Below are 20,284 nucleotides of genomic sequence, written 5' to 3' on the forward strand. Positions count from 1 at the left end.
TTACTTAGTTCTGTTGAAGGGTCATGAGGATTTGAAATGTCAACTGTACTCTTCTCCGCCGATGCTGCCAGGCCTGCTGAGTTTTTCCAGGTATTTCTGTTTCTGTTTTTGTTTTACATATGGAGACAAATGTCTGTTCCAGGCAGTCACCAGTGCCTCCTGCAAAGTCGGCCTATTATTGGGTCAGCCATATTTCAGGTGCCTTTGTGTTGCCTAATTGGTCCTTTCGCTCATCGCTTTCCACTTGGAATACGGACGGGATGAGATCCAATTTCTATCCGATGGTCTGCTTCCTTACTCAGTTGCTGAATTCCCCGAAAATTAATGACTGGTAACGTTTAAAAATGTCACTTATTCCCATGATTCAAGCTTTAGCGTGATCTTACTTCCCTCACTATTTTGTCCTCCTTCTCTAAACCTGAGTTCATCCAAAACTCTATTGCCCTATACTAACTTGCACCAAACCTAGTTCACCATCGCCCTCTGTAGCTTGATGACCTACATCCTCGATGACCTTGGCCTCGGTGAAGCAACTGCTCGATTTTAATATTCTCATTCTTGTTTTCAAATCCCTCCATGTCCTCACCCTTGCTCTGTAACCTCCTCCAATTCCGATATACCCGCACTCCTCTAATCCTAGTCCCATCACAGAGTTGTTACAGAGCAGAGCGAGGCCATTTGGTCCATCGTGTCTGTACCAGCTCTCCGAATGAGCAATTTGCTTGGGGCCATTCTCCTGCCTTCTCTCCGTAACCCTGCACACTCTTCCTTTTTAGATCCCTGACTTTAATCGCTCATCATGTGGTAGCTTTGCTTTCAGCTGCCTGGGTCCCAAGCTCTGGAACACCCTCCCTAATCCTTTTCCCCTCTCCATCTCTCCTTCCTTATTTAAGAGGCAACTGAAAGCCTACCTGTTTGACCAAGCTTTTTATCATCTGCCCTACTATCTCTCTTAAGTGGTTTGGTGTCAAATTTTGTTTGATAACTCTACTGGGTGAGTTGAAATGGACTATCTCTGTGTGAGAACAGTCCCCTGGTTTGAAAGTACAGCTGAATGCCTTTGAGAAATAATTTGTAACTTCATTAACCTAGTACAACTGTAGAAAGCGTGAAGCAAATCCTGTTAGGAAAGGGTATTAAGGGTTCGGGAACCAAGCCTGGAGAATGGAGTTGAGACATAGATCAGCCTTGATTTAACTAAATGATGGGACAAACTCAAGTAGCTGAATGGTCTCCTCCTGTTCCCATGGCCCCCCACGTTTGTGAGTTTAAGAAAGCTGCCCGGTGTTGTTTCAGTAGTTGATTAATTGCTTTCAAAACGCTATCGGTTGTTGCTAAAGGTATGGCAGATAAAACAGGAGGGGAAACAGGAGGGACCTGAATGAACGACACCTGATACACAGTTGTTAGCTATGTTTATCTACCAGAGCATTTTATCATGCAAATGATATGCCAAAGCGAAACTCAAGGTATTGTTGTTCTCCCATGGCTACCCATATGATTAGCATAAATAATAAAACGCAAGCATGAATATCTTTATTTCAGAAAGTGCAGACCAAATAATCAGTGAGAAGCAGAATTGAAAGCAAAGATAGAAATGAGAATAGCAGAGGTTTTTAAGATGATGAGAGGTTTGGATAAGGTAGATAGACAAAATAAACAATTTCCTCTGGTGAGTGGGTCAATAACTGAAGGCCACATCTCCTCCCTATCTCTGTAACCTCCTCCAGCCCCTCCAAGATCTCTAATTCTGGCTTCTTGTGTATCCCCAACTATAATCACTCAACCATTGGCTTCAGCTGCCCAGGCCCAAAGCTCTAAAATGCTCTCCCTGAACCTTCCCACTCTGCTCTCTCTCCTTCATTTAAGATGCTCCTTAAAGCCTACCTTTTTGACCAAGATTTTGGTTTTTCTGCCTTAATATCTCCTTGTGTGGCTCGGAGTCAAATTTGGTTGGGTAATCACTCCTGTGAAGTGCCTTGGGATGTTTTATGATAACAGAACTAGATAAATGCAGGTTATTGTTGTTGTAATGCACACTGGATACAGCCTTTCACTGGGCTACCTCTGGCCTGCTTACACGATCCTGCCTATGTTTTATGAGGGGATTAATCGGGACTCAGTGGCCCCACTCCAATGGCTTGAAGTGCAAAATCTACAGTGAGACTCCAGCCCGGCCTGTGAGGAAGTGCTGCACTGTTTGGGGTGCCATCTTTCAGAAGAGACAATAAACCCAAGGACCCATCTGTCCCTCTCAGGTGGATGCAAAAGTCCCAGGGCCTTATTCCAAAGAAGCGCAAGAAATTTCTCTCCAGTGCTATGGTCAATATTTATCCTTCAAACAACGTAACGGCCCTGATTTGGCAGTCGCAAAAACGGTGAAGCTTTCGACAGTCAACGCTATTATGGGGTAAATCGGAGAGCAAATTCCAGACCCCCCACATGCACAGTTAAACGTGGAAGTCCATAAATTATGCTCTGAGTTGCTCTGCTCCTCCACAGGCTGCGACATAACAGAATCTCGCTGATAGATTTGGTTATGAAATCCATTTGACCTTGTGAAGTTGCTGAAATTACCTACTACATACCCACTAAACACATTAGAGAAGATTTGGGAATCATCCCAGATTTGCACTAAGTGTGGTAGCTGTTGGTGGGAGGAGGGGGTGGGTGGGGGAAGGAGTGGGGGGATGAATCAAGATCTTTTACCCTCCGGCTGCAATGGTGGGTTTTTGCGCCGTATTGTCCCCTTTCCACCTCATAAATTATGCAGCCATGGGAAAAACACTGGATCGCTGGCGGCAGATCTCTGATTGGCCTGCCACACCATTACCTCCCCGCTTCTTCACACAGGGCGCCATATTTAAAATGCTGCCATGCCCACTCTTCTCAATGCTTGCAGCCCAGGACTGCTCCAGTGAAGACATGGCCCTGAAAGTCAAGAATAATACAGCCCACCCAATTCAGTGACCCATCCCTGAGATGCCTTCTGGACGCCTTGGAGGCCCACGTGATGTCCTCTACCCTCGCTCTGGCTGCAGGAGGCCCATCAGTCTCACCACTCCATCTTGGGAGGCGGTGCCAGTGGTAGTCAGTGCCAACACACACACAAGAGGTCAGCCATCCAGTGCAGAAAACGGATGAATGATCTCATCCAGGGTAAGGCAACAATCTCATCACTCTAAACTCACCCACTCACAAGCCCATCACACATTCACTGGCATCTCACTCACTGCCAACTTAAGGGACATCACCGCTCACTCTCTCACACACACCCTCACATGTCCATCTGGCCTCATCTCCTCCGGAGACTGCCTCCAAATCCTGTCCATGGCTCCACTCAGCACACACACATGCCTGGCATCCTTCTCATTGGGCCTGGCATGTGTCTTGCTCACACTCTCTCCATCTGTCTTTATGCAGAACAAGATCACACACAATCACCAGGAGAGGTCTCAGACTGGGGGTGGAGTGCTGGACATGGAGGGCTTCACCCCGTTCGAGAGTCACGGGTTAGAGCTGGCTGGAGCAGGCGTTGCCCATTCCTGTGGTGATGGTGACGTCAGCGGGGAACACCCAGGTGAGGATTCTGCACCACATCATCCCTCTCTCGATGCTACTCTGACTCCTCTGTTCTGTTTTCAATGTGGCTGCCAAGCACTAACGATTCCCATTTTCTCTCCTAGGCACATCTGACACGACACCCTTAGGCAACCTTGACCCTGATCCCAGCATCGAGAGCACCTCGGGTGAGGACCCTGAGGGCAGCATTGTGGAAGACCCATCACAGCACTCACCCACACTCGCCACCAACGCAGCGACACACACCTCAGTGGGACCTAAATGTAGAGCAGCCTCGGGATCACAATCTGGTGAGCACAGCACACAATCTGTTCCACTGCAGGCGGAGGCAGGGGGAACTGAGGTCGCCGGCACTCAGGGGACTGCTGGAGGCAAGGAATCTGCTGAGTCCCAGTCAGATGATGAGCCTCCGGACTCGGTCCTCAATCAGTTACTGGTGTTGCAAAGAGAATCACGGGAACATCAGGAACGGATGCCTGGTGCACTCCTCAGATTACAAGGGACGATGGAGGAATCTGTCTGCCTTCAGTCTGAGGTGATAAGGCCAGCAGGTCAAGGCGTCGAGGTTAACGCAGGCAGGATGGCGGCTGCCATGGAGACCTTGGTCCAGGATATCAGTCCTGCACTGCTGTGTGGGCTGAACTCCATTGCTGAGGCAATAGTTGGCCTCCAACAGTTTCATTGCGAAAGAGGTGAGGGGCAGCTCAATCTCACTCCAGCTACCCCTTCTCCTCAAACAGTCAGCCAGCGGCCTTCGAGCACCAATAGGACCAGCAGCTCGACACCCCGGGGCCATCCACCTAGGTGACTCCGGGAATGTCCAGCCGATCCAAATCCCCACTTCCTGAGACCCCGCAGCTCTAGCTCCACAGACCGAGGAGGGTGCAGCTGCCCCACAGCAGGACACCCAAAGCAGGCCAGGGCCCTTCAGGTGTCAGCCCTCCAGAGGACGCCTGCCAAGGCTGCCTCCACCTCCAATGTGGATGTCAGGAAAGCACCAAGACATAGTGGCAGCATTAGGAAGGTTAAGAAGATGTCAAGCACAGCCTGGGCACACTCACTGGAAACATTACTGATGCCTGCACCTCGATGGTGCTTGTCATTGCTGCCAGAATGTCATGGGCAGGCATCACAGAGTTCCATCACTTTCTCTGTGTGCTCTCAGCACCTTTAAGGTGGGAATGGCCCCCATCTCTTCAGCATCTGTGACCGGTGATGCTGTGCTCCTGAAGGGCTCAGGTGCTGAAGGCTGACAAAGGATCAGGTGCATTTAAAGCTTCACGGCTGTGTCTCCATGATATGACCCTGATCACAGAGTACAAGTGAGCTACCCTCGGCCAGACAGGAGTCAGACATTCACAGAGACAATGTGAAGATCTAAGGAGTGTCCTCACTGCGTGTCATCATCATCCTCCTGGAATCTAGCAACTTTTAGGGCCTCCACTGCACCTCCATGACATGAGCCTGAGCACTGAGGGTATGTGCGCTGCCATCAGCCAAACAGGAGTCAAATGTTCACAGATGCAAAGTGAGGATGTCAGGACTGTCCTCACTGCATCTCGTCATCATCCTCCACGAATCTTGCGGCTATGAAGACCTCCCAAGCGTGCCTGCCTTGACTGGTCAGTGCAATGGCCTCATCACCGGCATCCTCACTGGAGGAGTCAGGTAGCTCCTCCATCACCTCCTCAGCCAGATCCTGTCCCATTGCAGTGCTGGGTTGTGTAGCACGCAGCAAACAACAATGATGTGCGACACCCCCTGGGGACTGTATTGCTGAATCCACTGGACCTGTCGAGGCACCGGAACCTCATGGCTGTCTGTGACCCTACCCATCTCCGCCCCTCTCCACTTGACCGATTGGCAGCAGCTTTGCCCACTGGACTGCATGCTGTGCTCTCAGCTCAGGCACAGGCATTCTCCTAACCCGCACTGCAAGTCTGCACTGTTAGCTTGAACCATGAGGGATACTGGTCCAAACCCTAATAAAGACATTGCAAGGGGCTGTGAGCACCTCCAGCAGTAACTGCGCCATGGCCACATTTCACAAGGGGATTGTACAACTTGTCCAGTCGGCCAATTGTTCTGCTGCCCCCTAAAGCGCATATTAATTTGCAGTCTGTGCCCAAGGAGTGAAAAGTTCTGTGTCATTTGTTGGCACATTCATGCTTTTGCTTTGCTTGAGTGGGCAGAAAGGCTTCAGAGGCCTGACTCCAAGCGAGTCAATAGAGCTGCAGCTGAACGGTCTCAGCTGTGGAAGAATGATCACTTTTAACAAGATTTACCAAGTGCGCAGCTGCTTCCCTCACCCCCTTCCCTGGCATGTGCTTGTGTACTTCCTTCAGTCTGCCCTGCTTTACCCCAGCACCCCCCAACCCCAGCCACACCCACACTGGAGCCCTTGCCCTGGCACCGCACTGAAAGCCAGCCGGGAGAAAGTGACTTGCCTGTACGCAGCCCCCCCACCCCGAATGTGAGGCGCCTCTTCCCTGATTTCTTGTGGGCGATGCTCACGAACGCTGCACGAGGTGGCAACACCTCTGAGTTCCCCTCGACGTTCAGCTCGCCAGGCACAGGCCTTTTAAAGGCCGTCCTGAAGTCACACCAACGTGGGCGGTAACTTTGACTTGGGGGGGATGATTCCAGCACACAGAGCTGATAATGGGGTGCCAAAATATTGAAATTAGGTTCCTGACAGGTGGCAGTGGGAAACATGGCCCGCCATTGATGGGTGAAGTGACTTGTTGGAGGAGAGGCGCAGGCACAGGGGGTGCAGGGGCAGCAGGGAGTGCAAGGCAGGAGGGTCTGCAGAAGACATCACTATCCTGCAGCCAGAGTTTACAGGCAGTGATCCAGCTACCTCAGCATGTCTGCAGTCCGATGCCAAAGGAGGCTCCACCTCTTTAGGGAGACTGTCACCTCCATATGCCAGGTGATTGGGCCAGAGATGGGTCAACTGTGTGGGTGGGCACCCTGAATATCACAATGGCCCTCAACTTCTATGCCCCCAGTTCTTTCCAGGGGCTGGTGAGGGGTCTATGTGGAGTATCCCAATTTGCTGCCCACAGTTGTGTCGAGCTGGTCACTGATGCCTCTTCAGATTGGTCATGACGTTCATTCATTTTCGGATGAACGAAGCCAGCCAGGCTGAGCGAGCCAGAGGCTTCACAGTGATTGCTGGCTTCCCCCATACCCAGTGTCCCATAGGTTGCCCGCATGGGGCCATCAAGGTGCCAGCGGGACAGCCGGGTTTCTTTTATGAACAGAAAGGATTCCACTCCAAAATGAAAGTGCAGATAGTCTGCAGTCACAATGCACAGATTCTACAAGTCTGTGCAAGGCATTCTGGCAGCTCCCATCATGCATACGTCCTGCGACACTCCCAATTGCCAAGGCTGTTTGTCACTCCTGCTCGGCTGGATGGTTGGCTTCTGGGTGACAAAGGCCATCCCTTGAAAAGGTGGCTCACGATGCCGCTCCGGCACCCAAGAACAGGAATGGAGGAGAGGTACAAGAGGAGTCATGTCTCCACAGACAGTTATCATGAGGACCATTGGGCCGCTGAAGATGAGATTCAGATGTCTGAACCAATCAGTGGGTGCCCTTCAGAGCTCTTCCAGAGTGCATGCCGCTTATAGTGGTTGCATACTGCGCTCTGCACAATCTGGCACTGGCAATGGGGGAGCCACTGGAGGGTGAGGATAGTGAGGCAGCTCCACAGGCCGCAAAGGATGGCTCAACAGATGGATCTGGTAAGGAGCCTGCTGAGTCTGCTGTCGTGTCAGCCCTGATGATCTTGGTGGTCGTCCTCTGACCAGTGGGGCCTGAACGGGCTCTGCCTGGGAGATTGCTGGGTGCTCCTCAGTCATTAGGGCCTCATCAGATGGCATGGTCACTGGCAGAGGGGCATAGGAGTTACTGCCATCATCCAGAGTGCACTGAGATGAGCCTACAGAGATGACAGGAAGCTCCTCTGCAGTGCCAGATCATTTTGGACCTCCCTGCTTGCCAATGATGGACGGGCACCTAGCAGAGAGACTAGGTGCCTCATCCAACCCTGACACTGGCAGTGACCTCACTGCCAAAATGTGAGCTTTCAGGTCCGAACGCAACCCCAGGAACACCTGATTGAGCTCCTGCAGCTGCCCCTCCATGAGAGTCGCCACTCTCTCAACGGAGGAGGCAGTGTGCCCGGTGAGCACAGTGCTCAGGCTCCACATGGACTCCTCCATGACAGAAACCAAGGCACACAGACCCTCAGGGATCTCCGCCAGGTCCTCCCACACATCCCGCTGGACATCCGGCATCTGCTGCCTAAGAGATGACTCCAGAGGCTCACCATCAGCCTCAGACTCAGCATCTTCCAGGTCTCCGGCAGTCCTCTGACAGCTGGCATCCTGGGCGCTCGCTGCCTCCACAAGCTCCTCATGTGAGTGTGCTGCACCCTCCCCACTGTGCACTACCATCGGAGCCAACAAACTAATGCCCACCGATGGGCTTGTATCTGCACTGGTGCCTGGTTCCGAGAGAGGGTGTGACATGGGTGCATCTGTCTGCCGTTCCCCCTAGGGGTCAAGGGAGGGTCCTTGGTGTCCTGGAAACCTCTGGAGGATGGTGCATCTGAGGGAGGAAGACAACATGTCAATCGTATCAATCATCACATAGTCAATGTGCATGCTGGGCGGGCTGATGAGACAATGGAAAACTACATCATGGCGCCAATCATGATTGGAGGACCAATGGGCACTCTTGCTTTGAACTTTTCATTTCGGATGAGACAACCCTACATTGTTTTCATTCTCTGCCACTCTCACATCTGTCCACTGCACTCTTCTCTTCGTCTGAGGCCCCTGCCTCTCCAGGACCGGTGGACTGAGCTCTGTATGGCACTCCTGCTGCAGGGTATCCATCTCATGCCCTGTGAGGATGAGTATGTTGGGCACCCCACCGCCCGTTCTTGCCTGCTCGATGGAGTTAGGGCTTCTCTTCTGAAAGGGCAGAAGATATTTCATTAGTGCTCCCTCTCCCCACAGCACCTTTCCAAGCCTGGCCCACCACCACCACCAACCCCCAGCCCCATGCCCAAGAACCAGGTTGCAGGGCATGTCAGAGTTGCGTCAGAATGGCACACCTCAACCTTCAAGGCACTCAAGTGGGCAGACCTCCCAGACTTGGCCGGCGCAGCCTCCAGTGCCAGTTGGCGCATACAGTCTTACACCCCTGAGCACCACGAGGAGTGGCCACCCATCAGCACATCTCCGCACAGTCCTGTGCCTACTTGGTACTCACTCTTACCGAGCGCAGAAGATCATCAAACCGTTTGCGGCACTGGACCCACGTGCAGCGCACCACTTCACACCTGTTCACCTGGGCTGCCACCTCTGCCCAGGCCTTCTTGCTGAGGTTCGGGGGCCTTCTCTTGCCATCCTGTGGCATCAAAATGTACTGCCTGGCACTTACATCCTGCACCGGGGGTGCCCAGGCACTCATCTGAGAAACGGGGCTGGAGGCAGAGTGCCCACCAGACTTACCCTCCTGCCTGCCATGCCCACTAGATGTTGAGGCCATTACACCTGAACAGGTGGAACTGATTAAATTTCTTCTGGGCAGCTCCCTGAGGCTCCTCCACAATTCCTGGCGACCTTCAGGGAGCTGCTGGCTTTTTTAATCACCCACTCATTGGACCCAGAGCCCAACAAGCTCCCACGCCCCCTGCCCGGAACCTGCAGCTCTCTCAAAGGATACATTCCACGTTGGATGGTCATTAATTGGCTAGCTAGCGGGAAATCACCTTCCTAACGCAAGGTCGCCCGGGAGCAGATTCCACATCTGCCCCTGTGCCCACCGAACATGCGCCCCCGACAGCTGTGAAGTTCAGGCCCATGTTTAATTTAGTAATTAGGTCACACAAGCGTTGTTATTTTTAATCCTTCTTATCTTTCGGATAATTCCTATATTCACAGAGAAACTACATTAGTGACTGAAGGAGAAAATGATAGAGGTATACAAAATTATGACAGGCAAGGATAGGGTAGATAAGAAGAAACTTTTCCCCTTAGCGGAGGTTTCAATAACCAGGGGGCATAGATTTAGGGTAAGGGGCAGGAGGTTTAGAGGGAATTTGAGGAAAAATGTTTTCACCAAGAGGGTGTTTGGAATCTGAGGGGAATCTGAGTTTGGAATCTGAATGCCTGAGGGGGTGGTAGAGACAGGAACCCTCACAACATTTAAGAAGTATTTAGATGAGCACTTGAAATGCCATAGCACATAGCGCTAGGGGCCAAGTGCTAGAAAATGGGATTAGAGTAGATAGGGGCTTGATGGCCAGCATAGACATGATGGGCTGAAGGGCCTGTTTCTGTGCCATATAACTCTATGATTCTAAGTAGAAGGATAAAAGCAAAACACTGCGGATGCTGGAAATCTGAAATAAAAACAGAAAATGCTGGAAAAACTCAGCAGGTCTGACATCTGCGGGGAGAGAAACAGTTAACGTTTTGAGTCGGTGTGACTCTTCTTCAAAGCTAAAGAGAGGTAGCAATGTGATGGATAGTTGGTAGGGTTAGATATGTAGGGTGAGAGGAGGCATATGTGGAGCATAAACACCAGCAAAGACCAGTAGAGCAGAATAGCTTGTGTCTGTGCTGTAAAATTCAATGTAATTCTACATAAACTTGTTGTGGTCACTTTTAGTGACTGCTGAAGGGACAGACTTGCACCGCCATCTAGTGACCGCTATACATTTTCTTTTGCAGCAAACAGAAGACAGCGTCTTTTCTCTTTCACAACTTCCCTGTGAAATTAGGTTTGGAGCACATGGTTTAGTTTCTTCTTTTTTCAGAGTTTTGCATTGCTTGAAGTGAGAGATGTTGGCACAGAGCAATAGAACTCAAGCCCAGTGTCAGCATCCAGTGACCCCAGATCAGTATGTCGGGTTTGGAGAGGGGGAGATGTAGGGTTTTGGCAATCATCTTGAATTTGTGTCCTCTGGTGACCGACACTCTTGACAGTAAAAAAGTTTCTCCTAATTCACTCTATCAATAGCCTTCGTGATTCAAAGCAAAATGGCATTTCTGGGGGGTAACGATGCCCCAGCGGTGCCCACTGATCGTGAAAGCCTCTAGCATACCGGTGGATACAACGTGCTCCTTCTCCAGGGCCACTCAGCCGTGAGCATAGCTGCGGCAGAGGGGCAGACAGTGGAGTTGGACAAACCCCCACCTCAACCGCCCGCTGCCTGGATCTGTTGATGGTCACCTTGCCCAGGCCCAGGAGCAGGCATAAGAGGAGGTCCTCCAACCTCCCTACCCCACCCCCCTCCCACCACCACACCAGGTGACCAAAGATCAGGAACGTGGGGCTGAAGCGCAACCAAAAATTGAGGGGCAGCCCCATCAAAAAAAAAATGAAAGCGGGACTGCGATGCTGGGCAGTCTACATACACGTGGAACACGGACTCCCCTTGGCCACAGAAAACCCACCCGGCCTGGGAGTCCGCGAGCCAGCTTAATCTACGATTGTACGGCACTGCTGCACGTAACACCCTCCACACCAGGACCCCAGTGGAGAAAGGGGGGACTCCCACATAGCGAGCCCTCCGCTGGGGACCTCCCTCACCGCCGGACGGTACAGTAGCACGCCTTGGCATGTACTGATGGTGGAGGGAGACGAGGAAATGGAGGCTGTGCAGTAGCAGCAGCAGCAGGCCCTACTGGAAACCCCTCCGCGCCGAGCGGAAAAGCACGGAGGGAATTTCCATGAGGCGGCTAAAATTGTGGGGCTGCAGCTCCTGAGGGAGGTGTCAGGATTAGACAAATTATAGGCTCTTTTGAGAAACAAATCCACAAATTAAATTAAAAAATCAAAGTGGGGGGGGGGAGGGGGGCGGTGAGGGTGACAGCCTCTGGTGGAGCATTGTTAACTGAAACAAAAACTTGAGAGGAAACTTACAAAATTAAATCAAAAAGTCATTTCCGGGGCTGATGCTGCACCCCAGCCCCCGCAGTGCCCACCGATTGCGGAAGGTCTCCGATTGCGGAGTGTGTGCTCCTTCTCCAGGGCCACTCAACTGTGAACAGTCGGACGACCCCCTCAGCTGCCCACCGCTTGAACCTGTCGATGGCCAGTTAGACAAATTGTACTGCAGCATTACTAATAATGCATGCAAATACAAAAGAAAAGAGAAAACGAATAAAATTCTTGAAGGCAAGATGATGTCAGGCCGAACGCATTGTAATTCTGCACAGGTAGGAGGGGGGAAGTAGAACTTTTCTGTTCCTGGCTTTACAATCTATAATTTTTCCAGGCGACTCCCTCAGAGACACACCTGTCATGATAGAGGGTCAAAACAAAAAAACTGCAGATGTTGGAAATCCAAAACAAAAACAGAATTACCTGGAAAAACTCAGCAGGTCTGGCAGCATTGGCGGAGAAGAAAAGAGTTGACGTTTCGAGTCCTCATGACCCTTCGACAGAACTTGAGTTCGAGTCCAGGAAAGAGCTGAAATATAAGCTGGTTTAAGGTGTGTGTGTGGGGGGGCGGAGAGATAGAGAGACAGAGAGGTGGTGGGGGGGGTGTGGTTGTAGGGACAAACAAGCAGTGATAGAAGCAGATCATCAAAAGATGTCAACGACAATAGTACAATAGAACACATAGGTGTTAAAGTTAAAGTTGGTGATATTATCTAAACGAATGTGCTAATTAAGAATGGATGGTAGGGCACTCAAAGTATAGCTCTAGTGGGGTTTTTTTTATAATGGAAATAGGTGGGAAAAGGAAAATCTTTATAATTTATTGGAAAAAAAAGGAAGGGGGAAACAGAAAGGGGGTGGGGATGGGGTTGGGAGCTCACGACCTAAAGTTGTTGAATTCAATATTCAGTCCGGAAGGCTGTAAAGTCCCTAGTCGGAAGATGAGGTGTTGTTCCTCCAGTTTGTATTGGGCTTCACTGAAACAATGCAGCAAGCCAAGGACAGACATATGGGCAAGAGAGCAGGGTGGAGTGTTAAAATGGCAAGCGACAGGGAGGTTTGGGTCATTCTTGCGGACAGACCGCAGGTGTTCTGCAAAGCGGTCGCCCAGTTTACGTTTGGTCTCTCCAATGTAGAGGAGACCACATTGGGAGCAACGAATGCAGTAAACCAAGTTGGGGGAAATGCAAGTGAAATGCTGCTTCACTTGAAAGGAGTGTTTGGGTCCTTGGACGGTGAGGAGAGAGGAAGTGAAGGGGCAGGTGTTGCATCTTTTGCGTGGGCATGGGGTTGTGCCATAGGAGGGGGTTGAGGAGTAGGGGGTGATGGAGGAGTGGACCAGGGTGTCCCGGAGGGAGCGATCCCTACGGAATGCCGATAAGGGGGGTGAAGGGAAGATGTGTTTGGTGGTGGCATCATGCTGGAGTTGGCGGAAATGGCGGAGGATGATCCTTTGAATGCGGAGGCTGGTGGGGTGATAAGTGAGGACAAAGGGGACCCTATCATGTTTCTGGGAGGGAGGAGAAGGCGTGAGGGCGGATGCGCGGGAGATGGGCCGGACACGGTTGAGGGCCCTGTCAACGACCGTGGGTGGAAAACCTCGGTTAAGGAAGAAGGAGGACATGTCAGAGGAACTGTTTTTGAATGTAGCATCATCGGAACAGATGCGACGGAGGCGAAGGAACTGAGAGAATGGGATGGAGTCCTTACAGGAAGCGGGGTGTTGAGGAGCTGTAGTCGAGATAGCTGTGGGAGTCGGTGGGTTTGTAATGGATATTGGTGGACAGTCTATCACCAGAGATTGAGACAGAGAGGTCAAGGAAGGGAAGGGAAGTGTCAGAGATGGACCACGTGAAAATGATGGAGGGGTGGAGATTGGAAGCAAAATTAATAAATTTTTCCAAGTCCTGACGAGAGCATGAAGCGGCACCGAAGTAATCATCGATGTACCGGAGAAAGAGTTGTGGAAGGGGGCCGGAGTAGGACTGCAACAAGGAATGTTCCACATACCCCATAAAGAGACAGGCATAGCTGAGGCCCATGCGGGTACCCATAGCCACACCTTTTATTTGGAGGAAGTGAGAGGAGTTGAAGGAGAAATTGTTCAGCGTGAGAACAAGTTCAGCCAGACGGAGGAGAGTAGTGGTGGATGGGGATTGTTTGGGCCTCTGTTCGAGGAAGAAGCTAAGGGCCCTCAGACCATCCTGGTGGGGGATGGAGGTGTAGAGGGATTGGACGTCCATGGTGAAGAGGAAGCGGTAGGGGCCAGGGAACTGGAAATTGTTGATGTGACGTAAGGTGTCAGAGGAATCACGGATGTAGGTGGGAAGGGACTGGACAAGGGGAGAGAGAAGGGAGTCAAGATAACGAGAAATGAGTTCTGTGGGGCAGGAGCAAGCTAAGACGATCGGTCTACCGGGGCAGTTCTGTTTGTGGATTTTGGGTAGGAGATAGAAGCGGGCCGTCCGAGGTTGGGCGACTATCAGGTTGGAAGCTGTGGGAGGGAGATCCCCAGAGGAGATGAGGTCAGTGACAGTCCTGGAAACAGTGGCTTGATGTTCAGTGGTGGGGTCATGGTCCAGGGAGAGGTAGGAGGAAGTGTCTGCGAATTGACGCTCAGCCTCCGCGAGGTAGAGGTCAGTGCGCCAGACAACAACAGCACCACCCTTGTCAGCGGGTTTGATGACAATGTCAGGGTTGGACCTGAGAGAATGGAGTGCAGTAAGTTCAGAGAGAGACAGGTTAGAATGGGTGAGAGGAGCAGAGAAATTGAGACGACTAATGTCGCGCCGACAGTTCTCAATGAAAAGATCGAGAGAAGGTAAGAATCCAGAGGGCGGGGTCCAGGTGGAGGGAGAATATTGGAGATGGGTAAAAGGTTCCGTTGAACTGGGAGAGGACTCCTGCCCAAAGAAGTGAGCCCGGAGACGAAGACGGCGGAAGAAGAGTTCAGTATCATGCCGAGCCTGAAATTCATTGAGGTGAGGGCGTAAGGGTATGAAACTAAGTCCTTTGCTGAGCACTGAACATTCAGCATCGGAGAGGGGAAGGTCAGGGGGTATAGTGAATACACACCTGGGGTTGGGACTGGAAGAAAGGGTGGGGACGGAGGGACAGGCAGGGGTGGAGGGTCCTAGATGGGTGTTGGTGTCGATGAGTTGTTGGAGCTTGCGTTCCTTAGCACTTGAGAGAAAGAGAAAAAGTTTCTTGTTGAGGCGTCGGATGAGCCGAAGGATAAAATGAAACTGGGGGCACGCGCAGCTTTGAAAAAGGGTACGGCGGTGCTGCTGGAGGGAGAGGTCAAGTGTGTTCATATGGCGGCGCATGGCACTGAGAGTGGATATCAGAATGTGACGGGAACAGCAGTCCGAGAAACGTTTTATGTCCCGGAGATACCTGTAATCCTGGGTGGGTTCGAAACATGAGGGGTGGAATTTCAGTTGAAATCCACGTGGGGTAAGTCGGAGACAGAGACAGTCACTGAGAAAGGAGATATGGCTGTGAAAGCGGGTTTTAGTAAACACCTTGTCAAACACTAGGAGGGAAATGGAAAGGTGAACAAGGCAACAGAGAGATACGGAAATCTTGTCGCAGAGAGGAACAGAACTTCTTCAAGGAGGTAGGCATTTCTTGAAGAGCAGTGGCAGTCAATTAAACACAGAGATAAAAACAAAAAAACCCCCTCCTATGGCACAACCCCATGCCCACGCAAAAGACGCAACACCTGCCCCTGCACTTCCTCTCTCCTCACCGTCCAAGGACTCAAACATTCCTTTCAAGTGAAGCAGCATTTCACTTGCATTTCCCCCAACTTAGTCTACTGCATTTGTTGCTCCCAATGTGGTCTCCTCTACATTGGAGAGACCAAACGTAAACTGGGCGACCGCTTTGCAGAACACCTGCGGTCTGTCCGCAAGAATGACCCAAACCTCCCTGTCGCTTGCCATTTTAACACTCCACCCTGCTCTCTTGCCCATATGTCTGTCCTTGGCTTGCTGCATTGTTCCAGTGAAGCCCAATGCAAACTGGAGGAACAACACCTCATCTTCCGACTAGGGACTTTACAGCCTTCCGGACTGAATATTGAATTCAACAACTTTAGGTCGTGAGCTCCCTCCCCCCATCCCCACCCCCTTTCTGTTTCCCCCTTCCTTTTTTTTCCAATAAATTATAAAGATTTTCCTTTTCCCACCTATTTCCATTATAAAAAAAACCCCACTAGAGCTATACCTTGCGTGCCCTACCATCCATTCTTAATTAGCACATTCGTTTAAATATCACCAACTTTAACTTTAACACCTATGTGTTCTATTGTACTATTGTCGTTGACATCTTTTGATGATCTGCTTCTATCACTGCTTGTTTGTCCCTACAACCACACCCCACCCCCCCCCCACCTCTCTGTCTCTCTATCTCTCCGCCCCCCACACACACACCTTAAACCAGCTTATATTTCAGCTCTTTCCTGGACTCGAACTCAAGTTCTGTCGAAGGGTCTTGAGGACTCGAAACGTCAACTCTTTTCTTCTCCGCCGATGCTGCCAGACCTGCTGAGTTTTTCCAGATAATTCTATTTTTGTTTTGGATTTCCAGCATCCGCAGTTTTTTTGTTTTTATCTCTGTGTTTAATTGACTGCCACTGCTCTTCATGAAATGCCTACCTCCTTGAAGAAGTTCTGTTCCTCTCTGCGACAAGATTTCCGTATCTCTCTGTTGCCTTGTTCACCTTCATTGCTTTCTATTTCCCTCCTAGTGTTTGACAAGGTGTTTACTAAAACCCGCTTTCACAGCCATATCTCCTTTCTCAGTGACTGTCTCCGTCTCCGACTTACCCCACGTGGATTTCAACTGAAATTCCACCCCTCATGTTTCGAACCCACCCAGGATTACAGGTATCTCCGGGACATAAAACGTTTCTCGGACTGCTGTTCCCGTCACATTCTGAAATCCACTCTCAGTGCCATGCGCCGCCATATGAACACACTCGACCTCTCCCTCCAGCAGCACCGCCGTACCCTTTTTCAAAGCTGCGCGTGCCCCCAGTTTCATTTTATCCTTCGGCTCATCCGACGCCTCAACAAGAAACTTTTTCTCTTTCTCTCAAGTGCTAAGGAACGCAAGCTCCAACAACTCATCGACACCAACACCCATCTAGGACCCTCCACCCCTGCCTGTCCCTCCGTCCCCACCCTTTCTTCCAGTCCCAACCCCAGCCGTGTATTCACTATACCCCCTGACCTTCCCCTCTCCGATGCTGAATGTTCAGTGCTCAGCAAAGGACTTAGTTTCATACCCTTACGCCCTCACCTCAATGAATTTCAGGCTCGGCATGATACTGAACTCTTCTTCCGCCGTCTTCTTCTCCGGGCTCACTTCTTTGGGCAGGAGTCCTCTCCCAGTTCAACGGATCCTTTTACCCATCTCCAAGATTCTCCCTCCACCTGGACCCCTCCCTCTGGATTCTTACCCTCTCTCGATCTTTTCATTGAGAACTGTCGGCGCGACATTAGTCGTCTCAATTTCTCTGCTCCTCTCACCCATTCTAACCTGTCTCTCTCTGAACTTACTGCACTCCATTCTCTCAGGTCCAACCCTGACATTGTCATCAAACCCGCTGACAAGGGTGGTGCTGTTGTTGTCTGGCGCACTGACCTCTACCTCGCGGAGGCTGAGCGTCAACTCGCAGACACTTCCTCCTACCTCTCCCTGGACCATGACCCCACCACTGAACATCAAGCCACTGTTTCCAGGACTGTCACTGACCTCATCTCCTCTGGGGATCTCCCTCCCACAGCTTCCAACCTGATAGTCGCCCAACCTCGGACGGCCCGCTTCTATCTCCTACCCAAAATCCACAAACAGAACTGCCCCGGTAGACCGATCGTCTTAGCTTGCTCCTGCCCCACAGAACTCATTTCTCGTTATCTTGACTCCCTTCTCTCTCCCCTTGTCCAGTCCCTTCCCACCTACATCCGTGATTCCTCTGACACCTTACGTCACATTAACAATTTCCAGTTCCCTGGCCCCTACCGCTTCCTCTTCACCATGGACGTCCAATCCCTCTACACCTCCATCCCCCACCAGGATGGTCTGAGGGCCCTTAGCTTCTTCCTCGAACAGAGACCCGAACAATCCCCATCCACCACTACTCTCCTCCGTCTGGCTGAACTTGTTCTCACGCTGAACAATTTCTCCTTCAACTCCTCTCACTTCCTCCAAATAAAAGGTGTGGCTATGGGTACCCGCATGGGCCCCAGCTATGCCTGTCTCTTTATGGGGTATGTGGAACATTCCTTGTTGCAGTCCTACTCCGGCCCCCTTCCACAACTCTTTCTCCGGTACATCGATGATTACTTCGGTGCCGCTTCATGCTCTCGTCAGGACTTGGAAAAGTTTATTAATTTTGCTTCCAATCTCCACCCCTCCATCATTTTCACGTGGTCCATCTCTGACACTTCCCTTCCCTTCCTTGACCTCTCTGTCTCAATCTCTGGTGATAGACTGTCCACCAATATCCATTACAAACCCACCGACTCCCACAGCTATCTCGACTACAGCTCCTCACACCCTGCTTCCTGTAAGGACTCCATCCCATTCTCTCAGTTCCTTCGCCTCCGTCGCATCTGTTCCGATGATGCTACATTCAAAAACAGTTCCTCTGACATGTCCTCCTTCTTCCTTAACCGAGGTTTTCCACCCACGGTCGTTGACAGGGCCCTCAACCGTGTCCGGCCCATCTCCCGCGCATCCGCCCTCACGCCTTCTCCTCCCTCCCAGAAACATGATAGGGTCCCCCTTGTCCTCACTTATCACCCCACCAGCCTCCGCATTCAAAGGATCATCCTCCGCTATTTCCGCCAACTCCAGCATGATGCCACCACCAAACACATCCTCCCTTCACCCCCCTTATCGGCATTCCGTAGGGATCGCTCCCTCCGGGACACCCTGGTCCACTCCTCCATCACCCCCTACTCCTCAACCCCCTCCTATGGCACAACCCCATGCCCACGCAAAAGATGCAACACCTGCCCCTTCACTTCCTCTCTCCTCACCGTCCAAGGACCCAAACACTCCTTTCAAGTGAAGCAGCATTTCACTTGCATTTCCCCCAACTTAGTCTACTGCATTCGTTGCTCCCAATGTGGTCTCCTCTACATTGGAGAGACCAAACGTAAACTGGGCGACCGCTTTGCAGAACACCTGCGGTCTGTCCGCAAGAATGACCCAAACCTCCCTGTCGCTTGCCATTTTAACACTCCACCCTGCTCTCTTGCCCATATGTCTGTCCTTGGCTTGCTGCATTGTTCCAGTGAAGCCCAATGCAAACTGGAGGAACAACACCTCATCTTCCGACTAGGGACTTTACAGCCTTCCGGACTGAATATTGAATTCAACAACTTTAGGTCGTGAGCTCCCTCCCCCATCCCCACCCCCTTTCTGTTTCCCCCTTCCTTTTTTTTTCCAATAAATTATAAAGATTTTCCTTTTCCCATCTATTTCCATTATATAAAAAAAAACCCACTAGAGCTATACCTTGAGTGCCCTACCATCCATTCTTAATTAGCACATTCGTTTAGATAATATCACCAACTTTAACTTTAACACCTATGTGTTCTATTGTACTATTGTCGTTGACATCTTTTGATGATCTGCTTCTATCACTGCTTGTTTGTCCCTACAACCACACCACCCCCCCCCCACCTCTCTGTCTCTCCGCCCCCCCACACACACACCTTAAACCAGCTTATGTTTCAGCTCTTTCCTGGACTCGAACTCAAGTTCTGTCGAAGGGTCATGAGGACTCGAAACGTCAACTCTTTTCTTCTCCGCCGATGCTGCCATGATAGAGGGTCGACCACATAGGTCTGAGACAAGGAGAAAGTTCTTCATTCAAAGGGCTGTGAATCTTTGGAAGTTTCTACGCCAGAGGGTTGCGAATGCTCTATTGTTGGGTATCTTTAAGGCTGAAGTGAATAGATTTTCGTTGTTTCGCAGAATGAAGGGACATGGTTGGGGGGTTGCTGTCAGCGGGCAGGAAAGTGGAGTTAAGGCAGACGATCAATCAAGAGCAGATTCATGAGGTCATATGGTCAACTCTTGCTCCTATTTCTTCTATTCTCCCCGTAAATAATTATACTGGTGCAAAGAGCACATGGTGAGCAACTGAACTTCCCAAAGGGAGTTTTATGTCACCTGCAAGCGAGGGGACAGCAGCATTGTTTCATTTTCTTAATTATTCGTTCTTGGGATGTGAGCACCACTGGCTAGACCAGCATTTATTGCCCATCCCTAATTGCCCTTGAGAAGGTGGTGGTGAGCTGCCTTCTTGAACTGCTGCAGTCCATGTGGCATAGGAAATGCATATTGGAAATACTCCGCAGCATCTGCTTCCGCCAACCTTTAAGGTAATGCATTTATTTATATGGCTAGTCAAGTTCAGTATCTGGTCAATGGTAACCCCCATGATGTTGGTAGTGGGGGATTTAGTGATGGTAATGCCATTGAACTTCAAGGGGCGTTGGTTGGATTCTCTCTTGTTGGAGATGGTCATTGCCTGACACTTGTGTGGCACGAATGTTACTTGCCACTTGTCAGCCCAAGCCTGGATATTGCACTGGTTCCTCTGCCGTCGCATCTATTCTGATAATCTTTTAAATGAAAACCAAATCAACAAAATTGGGATAAATCAGGCACAGCCCCTAATTCAGGTCAGCTGTAAAACCAAGAACAA

The sequence above is a fragment of the Carcharodon carcharias genome, chromosome 4, assembly GCF_017639515.1.
Source record: "Carcharodon carcharias isolate sCarCar2 chromosome 4, sCarCar2.pri, whole genome shotgun sequence".
NCBI lineage: Eukaryota > Metazoa > Chordata > Chondrichthyes > Lamniformes > Lamnidae > Carcharodon > Carcharodon carcharias.